The sequence below is a fragment of the Nelumbo nucifera genome, chromosome 1 (assembly GCF_055504915.1).
Source record: "Nelumbo nucifera cultivar China Antique chromosome 1, China Antique-T2T, whole genome shotgun sequence".
NCBI classification, from domain to species: domain Eukaryota; kingdom Viridiplantae; phylum Streptophyta; class Magnoliopsida; order Proteales; family Nelumbonaceae; genus Nelumbo; species Nelumbo nucifera.
In genome coordinates, this window is record NC_142649.1 from 42,090,057 (window position 1) to 42,104,036 (window position 13,980).

The window sequence follows — 13,980 nt, forward strand, 5'->3', positions numbered from 1 at the left end:
TGTTGGGGTGTTTGGCAATCACCGATGTGAGTCATCTTTGGCTTGCTTTTACCATTAGCTTTTGTTTAGCTTATCTTGTTAAATGGTTAGAAAAGTAGCAGAAATTTGCACTTTTCTTTTTTTTTTTGTTTTCTTTCTTCTATTTTGTTTACCTCTAAATAATTCTGTTTTAAGGCCTTCTTCGTAATGGCTGAATAGTTTACATGGTCATGGTTAATATGGGTAATCTTTCTTATGACTTATTTACAGGATGCTTGATTAATATATTATGTAATGATGGTCTCATAAATTATCAAATATATATATATATATATATATATATATATATATATTTTTTATGTTTGGGATGCTAGTCAATTTTGATCACACTTTATCAAATGATCCCTTTCTTTTTTCTCTAAACAGTGTCTGCTCTTTTCTAATAAAATGTTCCCTTCTTGATGCCAAGCTAAATTTTGTGTTCACTTCAAATGATATGAATAATTATCTTTTTGTCATAATTAATTTTATAGCTTTTCTCTTAGGATAACCAATAAATTTCTTAGTTGGCTTATCACATATCAGTCAAAACATCAACTGGGGCAACACCATATTCTTTGGTGTATAGTATGGAGGCAATCCCACCAATAGAAGTTGAAATGCCATCTTTGTGTGTAATACTAGAATTAGAGATCCTAGAGACAGAACGAGTCCAAGCACGTTATGAGTAGTTGACATTCTTAGATGAAGCACAATTGAGAGCTATGGCTCATACTCAAGCCTATAAGAGGTGAATGGCACATGCATTCCATAAGAGGTACGCCCTGGAAACATACAACTAGATGAATTAGTGCTCAAAAAAACCATTTCAAATCAATCAATGACAAGGAGCAAGTTTACCCCACTTATGAAGGACCCTACATTATCAAAAAGAGGTTATCTAGAGGAGTGCTAATACTCAACAAAATGGATGATGAAACCTCCGAGAGCCAGACAATCTAGATCAAGTGAAAAGTACTATACTTATATTGTAATCCATTTTATGTATCAATTGTTATCAATGAAATGAAAGGAGACCCTTTTTGGCCGTTTTGTTACCATTCCTTTTGTTCTATAATAATAAGTCGCTAGTTAGATAGTTGAACTTTGGTGACCATTTTTTCTTTGAATGTCCCAGTGTTTGGATACTAGCAATCCCTAAAGATAGGGCAAAATAAATGAAAAGAGGGATTGAGAAGAAAGGAGAAATGAAAAGGAAGAATAAAAGGAAGGAACAATGTAGCAAACAAAAAAGAAAAGAGAAAAGAAAGAAATAAAGAAAAAAGGGAAAAAGAAAAGAGAAAAGAAAAAAGAGAAGAAAGAAAAAAGAAGAAAAAGAAAGAGAAGAAAGAAGAAGGCAAAGAGAAAAGAACCATAAGCTAAGACCAAACTCCTCTGTTTAACTGTTAAACAAGAAAGATTCTATTTTAGGCATTCTCATTAATTAATAAACCATAAGCTAAGAACTTATCTGAACCAAATATGTCAATCCATACCACTAGCCAAAGATCCATAATTTCTATTAGATCTGGGATGTCACAAAATGGCTACCCAACAATTTTTTTCTCAAAATTCCCTTATTTGACCCTCAAACATGTTAAGATTCCATTTTAGTAAATCTTATTAGTTAAGAGCATACCAGCAGTAGATTTCCATCATCCAAGCTTTATTTTACTAATTTGACCCCACAACATATTCAAAGACCCAAAAAATTCTGGTATATCAAATTTCATAGCCTAATTCACCCGTTTCACTTTTAAACTAGAAAGATTTCATTTTGATGCATTAGATTAAATCGCCACCTCAAGAGGGTGGGAACTGACATCATCCCCTTACTTGACATGTTAAAACACCTAAACCAATAAAATTAAACCAAGTAGACTTCAAACTTCCAAAACCCCAAAGATACCCCCAATTGAAGTTAGAAAAAGACAAAATAACATTTATAGGCAAGTTAAATTTATGTTTTTTGCCACTAGTAGCCCTAAGTATTAGACAACATTTGCTACAGCACAAGCTCTCATTGGATGAACAAAACACTTAGAAATCCATCCCAAATTGAGGTAAAATGTTGTTCAAAGAAGGTAAGGTCAACTGGAGGCCTTCTGTTCTTAAAATCTTTGCCTGTTTTGGTTAAAGAGTTCTGTTGAAGCCCAAGCTCTATAATTGGGTGAGTTTCAGACTTATCCCCCCCCCCCCCAAATTTTCTCTATAAATAAAGACCCAACTTGAGATTAAAGGGGAGAGACCTGAAAGAGCATTTTCCAGCCTCTATAGTGCCCTTATTTACTTGAAATACCAAAGCATTTGAAGCCCAAAACTCAAATCTGCCCATTTGTCCTCAACTTCAAGACTTAAAAGCAAAAGCATTCTCCCCAGCTTAATAGCTCATTCAAGCTTTACTTGAACTTGTTCCAGCTAATGGAAAACTCCTACAAAGGTTGCACACAAAAGGTAAGTTTCTCATTCTACTTTTTAAACTTGAATTCGTTATCACTGTTTTTCAGTTTAGTTTTGTATTGCTTGAAGTCCTGAAACCACAAAGAACTCACATTCCAAGCTTAGTCCAAATTGGGAAAAAGAGGTACTTAGGGAAATCTATATGTATATTTTAAAATAGAAAGGTCTAAGCTGACACTTCTCAATTTTTTGGTTTTTTGAATTTTAGATTTTTCTTTTCTCTAAAAGTTCCATGTCAACATCAAAAGCTCATTGGAGACACTTGCTTTCGAAGGATGAATGCTAAACGTCTCCTACCTTGGAAATATAAGAATAGGAGGAAAGCAAAATGTTTCCTTCCATTCAAGCTCAACGTTTTCTACTCAACTCAACATATTCTTCTCAACTTTCAACTAATCTCCACATACGAGGTAAGCATGTTCTGCAATCAACATTTTCTCACCATATTCATCTTTCAACTCATTTTGTTTCTTGCTTTAATAGGTTCTTTTCCAAATGTTTAGGTTCTTATCCAAATTCCTTAATTCATCAATCGTTCCAGTTTCTCACTTCTTTGTTTGATTTATTTAGAGTTTCCATATATAATGAAGCATGGATTAAGGCTTGCAATGAACAACAATAGAGTTAGAGGCTTAAACCTTACTATTTTTTATGGATACCATCTATATAAATGATAAAAGAAACAACTTCAAATCTCTCTATTTATTAAAACGAAATGGTTCAAACTGTTAATAGCTTAAATGGTTAAATATAAGACCTTAAACCTTGCAATTTTTTATTTAATAGCTGATTGGAAAATGAGAAAAAAAACAACTCCAATACATTTAAAAAAATATTAGAGAACAAAACAGGTCATCATAGGACACATTTTGTCATCGGGCAAAATAAAATGACTAAAAATGGCTTAAATAATTTTCACACTGATGATGCACAATTTGTCCACTCCTAGCTGGAAGCGGCTGAACTCCTAGCTGGCGACGGGCAAGAGATACCTACGTGAAGAGAGATGAAGGAACCCGAGGTTGCTCACCCGACGGGAACACTCCGATGCTTAAGTTAGAATTCGGTTGCTGGAAGAGAATGAGGTAGCAAGAAAATGAGAAAGCTAGAGAGTGGTGAATATGCGATACCTTGGCCCCTGGGGGGTTGGAGTCTTTATATACTAACATTCTGGCGGGTTCTGAGGGGCTGATCCCAAATCTCTGCCACGGCGATCTGTTGTCAGGTAATGCTTCAGAGTGATTGGCTGTTATCGTCAGGACTGGGAAGCAGGTGGGATAATGCGACTGTTGTAGGGTACGGTCCCACCAGGCAGAGGACAACCTCCGGGGTTGGCAGGCACGACGCCGCCAGGCGAGAGACAATGAGTGCGGTCCTCAGAGTTGGCTGATGCTGCGCCACCAGGCAAGGGATGTGGGTGCAGCTTTCAGGGTTGACAGGTACGGTTGTCAGATAGGAAGCTTCTCGCGGGACTCAAGGCTACTTGATAACGGACCCTGTAGCGGGCTACCTTGTGGCGAGCTACTTGTGTCGAGCTGCTGGTGGCATGCCGAGGTGATTCTACCTAAGGTGAGTTGTCTCCAAGGTGGCTTATTTGCCTGGTCTGCTTTGGTTGTTTTATTCTGTGGACTGGGATGGCCTTGACCCGAAGTACCTTCAGCTCGGGATATTATTGTACCCGAGCTTGTTCAGAGGCTAGCTGATACTTGCTAAGTTGTCTTCTACGTCGTGTCATGTCCACATGCCGATCTACTCATGTCGAGTCACGTACATGTGTCACCCGTTTATGAGGTCGGAACAAATCACCCTTCATCAATTGCCCCCCACTCCCCGAGCTAGGGGTCCTGACCTGGTGTGGGGAGTTCATGATGTGACGAGTGGATTTGGCTCGGAGTTCAGACTGCCCCGTCAGATAGCGTGCGTCTTACGCGCGGACATCACACGAACTATAAGTCCCACGGACGCCAAAAAATGAGCTAAACTGTCGTTGGTCTCGAGGGTCATGCAGCCGGTTTTCTTGTGAACCGTTAGATTGCCTTGACCTGGACCATTGCTTCTTTGTTACAGTGGCTATAAATAGGGGGTTCCGAGGCTCATTTTTCACACCAAAAGCTCTTGCCTTCATCTTGAGGTCGCACTCTTGCTCTGTCAGCTCGAGTTTTCCCTGTTCGCGTCGTTTCTTCAATCCAGTCATCCTTTGGTGAGTCTTCCTTTGCTTTCTATTTCAGTTCGGTTGTAGTTATGTCTTCTAGTTTTGATGGCCTTTTGGATGAGGCCGAGGTGGGTACCTCGGCCCGGGTCAGTAGCCGAGACGAGACTACTTCGGCCTCAGGGGTAGCCCATGGTCTTCCTGAGGGTCAGTCTCTCCTGGAGATTTGGGAGGCCTCCGGTAATTTGGCATCCGCTTCTCATCGAGGTCGGGAGCCCGACAACTTCGGCCCCTCCTCCATGACTTTGGACAGGCTCCGGACTCTAGTACTTTGGTACAAACTCCCGAGGGGGCTTTCCTACAGTCTCCCTTCGGGTAATTTCCCTTGGGAGCACGACCATAATGAGATCGTGATCTTCGAAGAACAGCTCGCGGCTGGTCTTCGTCTTCCTTTGCACCTGTTAATCGTTGAGGTCCTTAAGCTCTTCGGTGTTACCGTAGACCAACTGCATCCGAACTCTGTTCGAAACGTGGTAGGGGCTATCTCCCTTTTCCACGAGTACTATCTCCCTCTCACCCTTGAAATCTTTTCCTCAATCTTGTCTATAAAGAACGCTTCCCGCGGTGCCCCCTATACAGGCGGTCTTACTATCTGTCTCCCCGCCCGGGCTATAAGCTTCTTCATAGGCTACCTAATAAAATCTTGGCTTGGAAACGGGACTACTTTGTGGTCCACAACCCTAAGGGATGGCCTTTCCCAACCCACTGGAGGGCTGCCATTCAGGATCCTAGCATTAGGCTAGACTTGAAGATGAGGGAGGCGCTTCAGTCCTGGGCAGAGATCGGCCTTATCTGTGCAGACTACCTTGCTAAAGATAAACTCGTGCAGGCCAACTTAAGTCCTGGTAGGTTACTTTGGGTTTTTCCTTTTAAGGTTTTAATAGCTCACGCTAACCTTATTTTTGTCTTTTGCAGCTACAATGCTTGAGGTCGATGCACGAAGTATCTTGATGAATTCCCGAAAGGGGAAGAAGAGAGCGGCGAAAAGGCCGCATCTGGACGAAGCTTCAACATCCAAGGCATCCGAGGCCCAAGTTGTGGAGACAGTTCCTGCCGAGCTTCCCACTGAGGAGCCCGAGGTGGAGATCGTAGAGGGTGGTGGCGAAGAGGTTCGTCAGGAGCCTGAGGATGCCCCCACTCCAGCTTCAGAGGGGCCTACTCCTGAGTCAGAGCTTGCTCCTACTATGGGAGAGGAGAGCATCACAAACCATGTGCTTGTCGTGCGAAAGAGCCGGGACGCGATTTTTCTGAATGAGGTCGCTCAGTGGGCTAATATAAACCCAAAGCGGCTTCTGGGGCTGGCCACCACTCACTGTATGATTGTATGTACTTCGTTCTTTTCCTTCCTTCCCCCTTTTTTTTTGACCTCAATTTTCTTGACAGGTGAACTCTGCTCTCCACGCATTGGCATGTCAGTTCGCGATCCAGTCCATGGGCTCGGGATGCTAAGGTGGAGACACGAAAGCTCCACCGCGAGCTAGGCTTAGCTCGGGGTGAAGTACTTCGGGTGAAGAAGGGGAATGAAGCCCAGAAGGTGATGATCTTGGAGCAAGAGGGGCGAATCTCTTCACTTACCGAGGAGAACGCCAGGCTCAAGGAGCAGGTCTCTGCTATGGCCGTGAGGGAGGAGGAGCAGTCTACGAAGATGGCCGAGGAGAGGGCATAATTCCAACAGAAGATTCGGAGCCTCGAAGCCATGATCCAAGAGCGAGCTCAGGCCTTTGACATCGCCGTTGAGGAGGCTTAGTCGGAAGAGAGGGCCAGGGCTGTGGATCGCTTCAAGGAGTCCTCGGAGTTCCGCAATCTCTAGGTCGAGTATGGCACAAGCTCTTATCGTTCTGGGTTCAAGCTTTGTAGACACCTGGTTCAGAAGGAGTTTCCTGATCTTGACCTCGGGGCTATCATGATGAAGGGCCTAGCTCCGGAGGCAGCAGATGCAGTGAACGAGGAGCCCGACTCATCAGAAGAGGAGGGTGACGACGAGGTGGAAGTGGTGGATCCCTCCTTATGATGTCTTCCTGTTCTTTTCTTTTTGGATTGTGAATGTACTTTCCCGGGCTGTTGAGCCTGGTTTTCTTGTAAAAGATCTTGGAAACTTAATGAAACGTTATTTTTTTTTATCTAAGTGACACAAGTATAGGTTACTCGAGTTGTTGAGCTACCGAGCTGGCAACAAGTGGGGGTACCCGAAGTAGGGATCATTGTCCCGAATTTGCGCGAGTTACCCTGAATTATCAGGCTACCGAGCTTGGTAACGAGTAAGGGTAACCTTAGTGAAAATTTTCCAAGTTTCTTACCTCGAGCTGCCCGCATATAAGCTAGTTCGAATGTTGGTCCCTTGATGGACCTGGACGACGATCATTGCCGAGGTGGTGTAGACATCGTTGGGTTCATGCCCGTGCTGTCTACACCGATTCTAGTAACGAGGCAACGAGGTCTTGTGTTGTCGGAACTTCCGTTAGTTCGGTGTTGTAGCCCTTAGGTTCGGGGAGCGACTTGGAGTCCACTCCTAAGCTTTGCCCATGACGTAGAGGCGATTGGTGTTTGTACAATGCCGAGGTCTTTGCTAGTTCGACACTTTAGCCTTTAGGCTCTGGGAGCGACTCGGAGTCCACTCCTAAGCTTTGCCCATGCCATAGAGGCAACTGGGGTTTGTACAGTGCTGAGGTCCTTGCTAGTTCAGAACTTTAACCTTTAGGCTCTAGGAGCGACTCGGAGTCCACTCCTAAGCTCTGCCCTTGTCGTAGAGGCGATTGGGGCTTGGGTGTCCATGCCGAAGAGGCGACTGGGACTTGTACAGTGATGAGTTCGTCAATCCTTAGACTCTGGGAGTGACTTATTTACTCCTAGGCTTTCTGGGAGTGACTCTCAGTCCGCTCCTTTGGTTGAACGGTCACAGGTAGTACTACCTTAGATTGCCGATGCTTCAGGCCCGAAGTACTTGCTTTCCTTCCGACGTTTTGAGATCGTATGTACCTTCCCCAAGCACTCATTTCACTAGGTAGGGACCTTCCCAGTTCGGTCTGAGCTTACCTACACCGGGCTCGGGCACCATTACTTTCCGAAGGACCAGGTCGCCGACACGGAAGTACCGCTTCTTGACCTGGTTTTTATAGTACCGAGCTACTTTTGCTGGTAGGCTGCGGTCCGGATATACGAGAGGTCCCGTACCTCTTCTATCAGGTCAAGGTTGGTGTGGAGCTCGTCATCGTTTGCTTCTCTGTCGTATGTTTTCCAAGCGTAATGTAGGTACCTTGATTTCGGCTGGAATCACTGCCTCCATGTCGTAGGTGAGGTTAAAGGGGGTTTCACCTGTGGCGGTCTTGACGGTAGTTCGGTAGGCCCATAGTATGCTGGGCAGCTCGTCTGCCCATAGTCCTTTAGCTCGGTCTAAGTGGGCTTTCAGTTCACGGAGTATGGCTCTGTTCGTGACTTCCGCTTGCCCATTTGTTTGAGGGTGTGCCACCGAAGTAAAGTTCTGCTATATCCCCATCTCGGTGCACCAGTCTTGAAACTTGATATCTTCGAACTGCTTGCCATTGTCAGAGATGAGTATTCGGGGTAATCCAAAGCGGCACACTACGTTCTTCTAGAAAAAGTTTTGCACTGTTCGAGCTGTGATTGCCTCTAGGGGTTTTGCCTCTACCCATTTTGTAAAGTAATCTACTGCTACCACTAGGAATTTCCTCTGTCCTATCACTGGTGGGAATGGTCCAAGAATGTCAATTCCCCACTATGTTAAGGGCCAGGGGCTGGTGAGGTACTTCAAGTCAGCAGCGGGTTAATGATGGATGTTGGCATGCCTCTGGCATTTATCACATTTCTTGACGAGCTCGAGTGCATCTGCTCTCATTGTGGGCCAGTAATATCCTTTTCGTAACGCTTTTTGCGCGAGGGCCCTGCCCCCCAAGTGTCCGCCGCATAGCCCTTCATGAGTGTCACGGAGAACGAGCTTGGCTTCTAAGGGTCGTAAGCAGCGCAAGTAGGGGAGCGTGTAGGACCTTCTGTAAAGCCGTCCATCTATAATGACATACTTGGCTGCCTGTTGCTCTACCCTTTTGGCTGCATTGCGATCCGCGGGGAGGGTCCCGTGAAGTAGGTAGCTCGTGAGTGGGTCAATCAAGCTTGACTCTGCTTGTTTAATGGGAGCCACCTCTTCTGCCCCCCCGAGAATGCTAGGCTGAGGCAGGTTCTCTATAAACACTGTCCTCATGGAGTTGCTGATTGTGCTAGCTAGCCGGGACAATACGTTGGCCGCAGCATTCTCAGATCTTGGAATTTGTTTGATGAAGTATGATTGGAAGCTGTGTAGGGCTTCCCTGGCCTTGGCTAGATAGGTGGCCATGGTGGCGTCACAAGCTTCGTAATCACCGGTTACCTGGTTCACCATGAGTTGTGAGTCACTACAGATGACAAGGTGTTTCGCTTGTACTTCGCCTGCTAGCATGAGTTCTGCTATCAGCGCTTCATATTCTGCCTCATTGTTGGATGCTACGAACTCGAAACGGAGTGCGTACTCCAGTTTCGCTCCACCTGGTCCGTATAGGATGACTTCGGCTTTGCTTCCTTGTTGATTCGATGAACCATCTACGTGAAGGATCCAGGGCTCCTCGTCCCAAGTTGACCTTGTCCTAACAGGGACTGGTTCCGTGCTGGTTGAGGCTTCCCTTATGTGCTCGATTTCCATCAATTCGGGTGCTGTAGTGTGGAAAGTGCATTCTGCCACAAAGTCAGCTAAATCTTGGGCCTTAATTGCTGTTCGGGGCTCATACTTGATATTGTACTCGCTAAGTTCTATAGCCCACTTTGTCAGTCTTCCGGATACCTCAGGCTTGAGCAGGACTTGCCTCAGGGGTTGGTTGGTAAGAACAATGACTATGTGGTCTTTAAAGTATGGCCGAAGCTTCCGAGCTGCTGTGATCAGCACATACGCCAACTTCTCGATCTCTGGGTACCTAGTTTCAGCTCCCTACAAGACTTTGCTCACATAGTAGATAGGTCATTGGACCCGGTCTACTTCCTTTATTAGTACTGAGCTGACCACCTCGTCGCTCGCGGAGAGGTACTGCTTTAAAACATCACCCTCCTCAGGTCGGGTCAAAACCGAGATGCTAGTCAGGTACTTTTTTAGTTTGTCGAAGGTGAACTGACATTCTTCGGTCCATTCAAAGTCTTTGCTTTTCTTAATTGCCTTGAAAAAGGGTAGGCAATAGTCTACTAACTTGGACATGAAGAGGCTCAGGGCGGCCATTCGCCCATTCAACCTCTGGACCTCTTTCAACTTGTGAGGGGGCTTCATGTCCAAGATAGTCTTTACTTTTTCAGGGTTAGCTTCGATGCCACGTCGGCTAACTATGTAACCCAGGAATTTTCTCGAGGTGACACCAAAGACACACTTGTTAGGACTTAGTTTCATATTATACTTGTGTAGGATTTCAAATACACATTGCAAGTCACTTATTAAACAGTCCGAAAATTGGATTTTGACGACCATGTCGTCTACATAACATTCAACTTTGTCGCCGATCAACGGCTCAAAAATTCGATTCACAAGTCTTTGGTTGGTCATCCTGACATTTTTCATCCGAAAGGGCATGACCTTATAGCAATATAGGCCCAGTTCGGTTATGAAAGCCATTCTTTTCTTCATCAGCAGGGTCCATCTTGATTGGGTTGTAGCCCGAGTATGCATCCAGGAAACTCAGCAACTCATGCCTTGAGGTCGCATCCACTAGACGGTCAATCTTGGGGAGTGGAAAATAGTCCTTTGGGCAAGCCCGATTCAGGTCGGTATAGTCGACGCACATGCGCTATTTACCGTTGGCCTTCTTTACCAGAACGGGGTTAGCCACCCAGCTCGGGTAATGGACCCCCCTGATGAAGTTGGCTACAAGAAGTTTCTTGACCTCCTCGTCGACTATCCTCCAGCATTCTGGGGCGAGGTTGCATTTCTTTTTTCTAATGGGACTGACTAGGGGATCAATGTTTAACTTGTGAGTTATTACTCTTGAGTCTATGCCGAGCATTTCTGCCACGGACCATGCAAATACGTCTAAATTTTTGAGTATGAAACTTACCAATTGAATTCAGAGAGGTTTTCTGACTGCTTCCCTGATTTGGAGCGTCCTGGTCGGATCATCTTTTGAAGTCGAGACGAGAGTCATTCCCTCGGTTGATGTAGCTCGCTCTTCAGGATACTCTACAAGCCATTCGAGCTCAACGCTTTCCGCTAGCTTGGCCTTCCCTTTGAGGGCCGTGATGTAACACTTCCAGGACTCAAGCTGGTCGCCCCGACCTATCCCTATCCCGAAGTCCGTGGGGAACTTCATTGTCAGGTAGTAGGTTGATACCACCGCGTGAAGCGCGTGGGTAATGGGCCATCCTATGATGACATTGTACGAGAAAGGTGTTGAAACTACTATGAAGGCGTGCTCAAACCTCGCAATGCTGGGCCACGTTCCGATCTCCACAGGCAATGAGATCCGGCCGAGGGGCTTTACCTCTTCTCCACTAAAGCCCACTAGGGGAGTACTTGCGGGCTGGAGGTCGCTCTCCCTGAGCTGCATCTTGCCGAAGGTGCTCCTGAACAGGATGTCGGCCGAGCTTTCTGAATCCACCAAGACGTGCCTGACTTCAAAGTCGTTGACCTTCATCCTTATGACCAACGCATCATCATGGGGATACTGGACTCCTTGCGCATCATCCTCGGTAAAGGATATGGGGTCTGCGGGCCATGGACGCTTCGGCGGATTCTGCCCTTCACGTTCCAGTTTGCGGACCGAGGTCTTCCCAGCCGCCGAGGTGCAGCCCGCAACGATGGATCCGCCAGTAATCGTGTTGATCACTCCACGGACTGGCCTTTCTTCGGGCGGTGGTTCCTTCTCATTCTATCTGTTACTGGACTCGGGAGCATCACTCCTCTGCTCCCCTTTTTGATCTGCTTGACTTTTATTACTCCTTTGTACAATTTTTGGTACTATGACCGTGATCCTTATGGAAATGACAATATACATTCTTACTTCTGGTAGCGGTGTCCCCCTTCATCCAGGGTGGCCACCTTACAAACGGAGCGTCTTTAATTGTCATTAGAATTTTCCCTCGCCTCGCGTTGAGGGGGGTGTAGTTCGTCCTTACCACTGGAGGAGTTCAGGGGTGTCATCCTGACTTGTTGTCTCCCTTGGTCGGGGACTTGCTCTTCTTCCTCTTACCGCTTCCATGGTGTGTCTTGTCATCATCCCTCCTCCTCTTCTCCGCTGGAGCTCCGGCCCTTTTGTTCATTTCCTCTTCAATCTCGATGAATTGGTCAATTAGCTTGAGGAAAGCGGTGATGTCCTTGGGCTTGTTCATCGCTACGTGCCACTTGAATTCCCGGTGAGTGACTCCTCTCTTTGCTGCTGCGAGTCTCACCGTGGGGTCCAAGATCGGGATTAAGAGGCAGGTGTCATTGAAGCGCTTGATATAGCTCCGGATGGAGTCTCCCTCTTTTTGGACAATGCCAAGAAGGCTTTCCTGCGACCTTAGACATTTCTTGCTGGTAACGAAGTGCGAGGTGAATGCTCGTACGAACTGCGCCCAGCTTTGGATTGCTTCGGATGGGAGATTACGATACCACGTGCGCGCTGCTCCTCTAAAGGTTGTGGAGAAGATGACACACATGCATGCTTCACTGGCTCCGACGAGGTGCATCTGGGACTGGAAGGAGTCCACATGGTCACTCAAGTCAAATGGCTCGTCGTACTTGTCCAGAGGAGGTACTTTAAAGTCTTTTGGCATAGGAGCTGCTAAGAGGTCTGAAGAGAGGGGAGATGGTACCGAGAGGAGAGGTGCAGCCTTTGCGACTCCTGGGCCTGCTCCTCTCTTATCTTTGTATTGCTCAGGTTGGTCGAGCTCCGTAAGTTATTCAGGGATTATCGCACGGCGTGCCTTAGGACGTTGCCTTCGCTGCTTCTTGGCGTAGTCCGCGTCGGAGCTGGTTGCTTCAGTGCTGTCAGGCCGGGTTTTGGCCTGGAGAGAATCCGACCGATACTGGCATTCGCGAATCGAGGGGTCTCGTTCAGAGTTCGCGGCCAGAACTTTGAACCGGTTGCCCATCAGCGAGGCTTCTGGTTGAGCGCGCTGGGATGGACCGGCCTTGGTGGGGTGAGCGCTTTCTAATCCATCTTGTAACCGCAAGGTGGTGGGATCTACTGGCTCTCTCCTGCTACGGGATGAGGCTTGGGAGGTTTCCCCTTTGCGAGGAGGGCGGCTACTTCGATGGCGGTTGAGTGGCTGCTAGTTCTGCGACGTTATCGGGCACCGCGGTTGAACCGGTTGCCAGTTTTGCTGCAGTGTTGGCAACTAGTGCTGATAGAAACGACATAGGACTTGTTGTTGGTAGTGCTGAAGCTGCTGGACTTGCTGCATCTGGCCTGAATAGCCCGTACGCAACTATACTAGGTCACCCAGCTGGTTTTGCCCCACGGCGGGGGGAACAATGGAGGGTTCAGTGAAGGTGGTGTTCACCATAGGAGGGAATGGGGTGTTCACCGCCTCGGCGACCTGGGGTTGGTCCAGCGTGGGGACCCCGAAGGTGCTGAGGGGTATAGTAAACTGGTCAATACGCACGGTGGGAGCCTGAAGGTGCCCCCTAGAAGTGTTCATTTTGTTGTTCTACCCAGCCTTGCTTGAAGACGCCATTAATGCTGGTGAAAGTTCGGTAGAGAAAGCTTTTTGAAATGCTTCCCATAGACGGTGCCAATTGATGATGCACAATCTGGCCACTCCTAGCTAGAAACAGCTAGAAATGGCTGAACTCCTACCTGGCGACGGGCAAAAGATACCTCCTGCGTGAAGAGAGATGAAGGAACCCGGGGTTGCTCACCCGGCGGGAACACTCCGATGCTTAAGTTAGAATTCGGTTGCTAGAAGAGAATGAGGTAGCAAGAAAATGAGAAAGCTAGAGAGTGGTGAATATGTGATACCATGGCCCCTAGGGGGTTGGAGTCTTTATATACTAACATTCTGGCGGGTTCTGAGGGGCTGATCCCAAATCTCTGTCGCGGCGATCTGTTGTCAAGTAACACTTCGGAGTGATTGGCTGTTATCGTCAGGACTGGGGAGCAGGTGGGCTAATGTGACCGTTGTAGGGTACAGTCCTGCCAGGCAGGGGAAAACCTTTGGGGTTGGCAGGCACGACGCCGCCAGGCGAGAGACAATGAGTGCAGTCCTCAGAGTTGGCAGATGTTGCGCCGCCAGGCAAGGGATGTGGGTGCAGCTTTCAGGGTTGACAGGTACGGTTGTTTGATAGGAAGCTT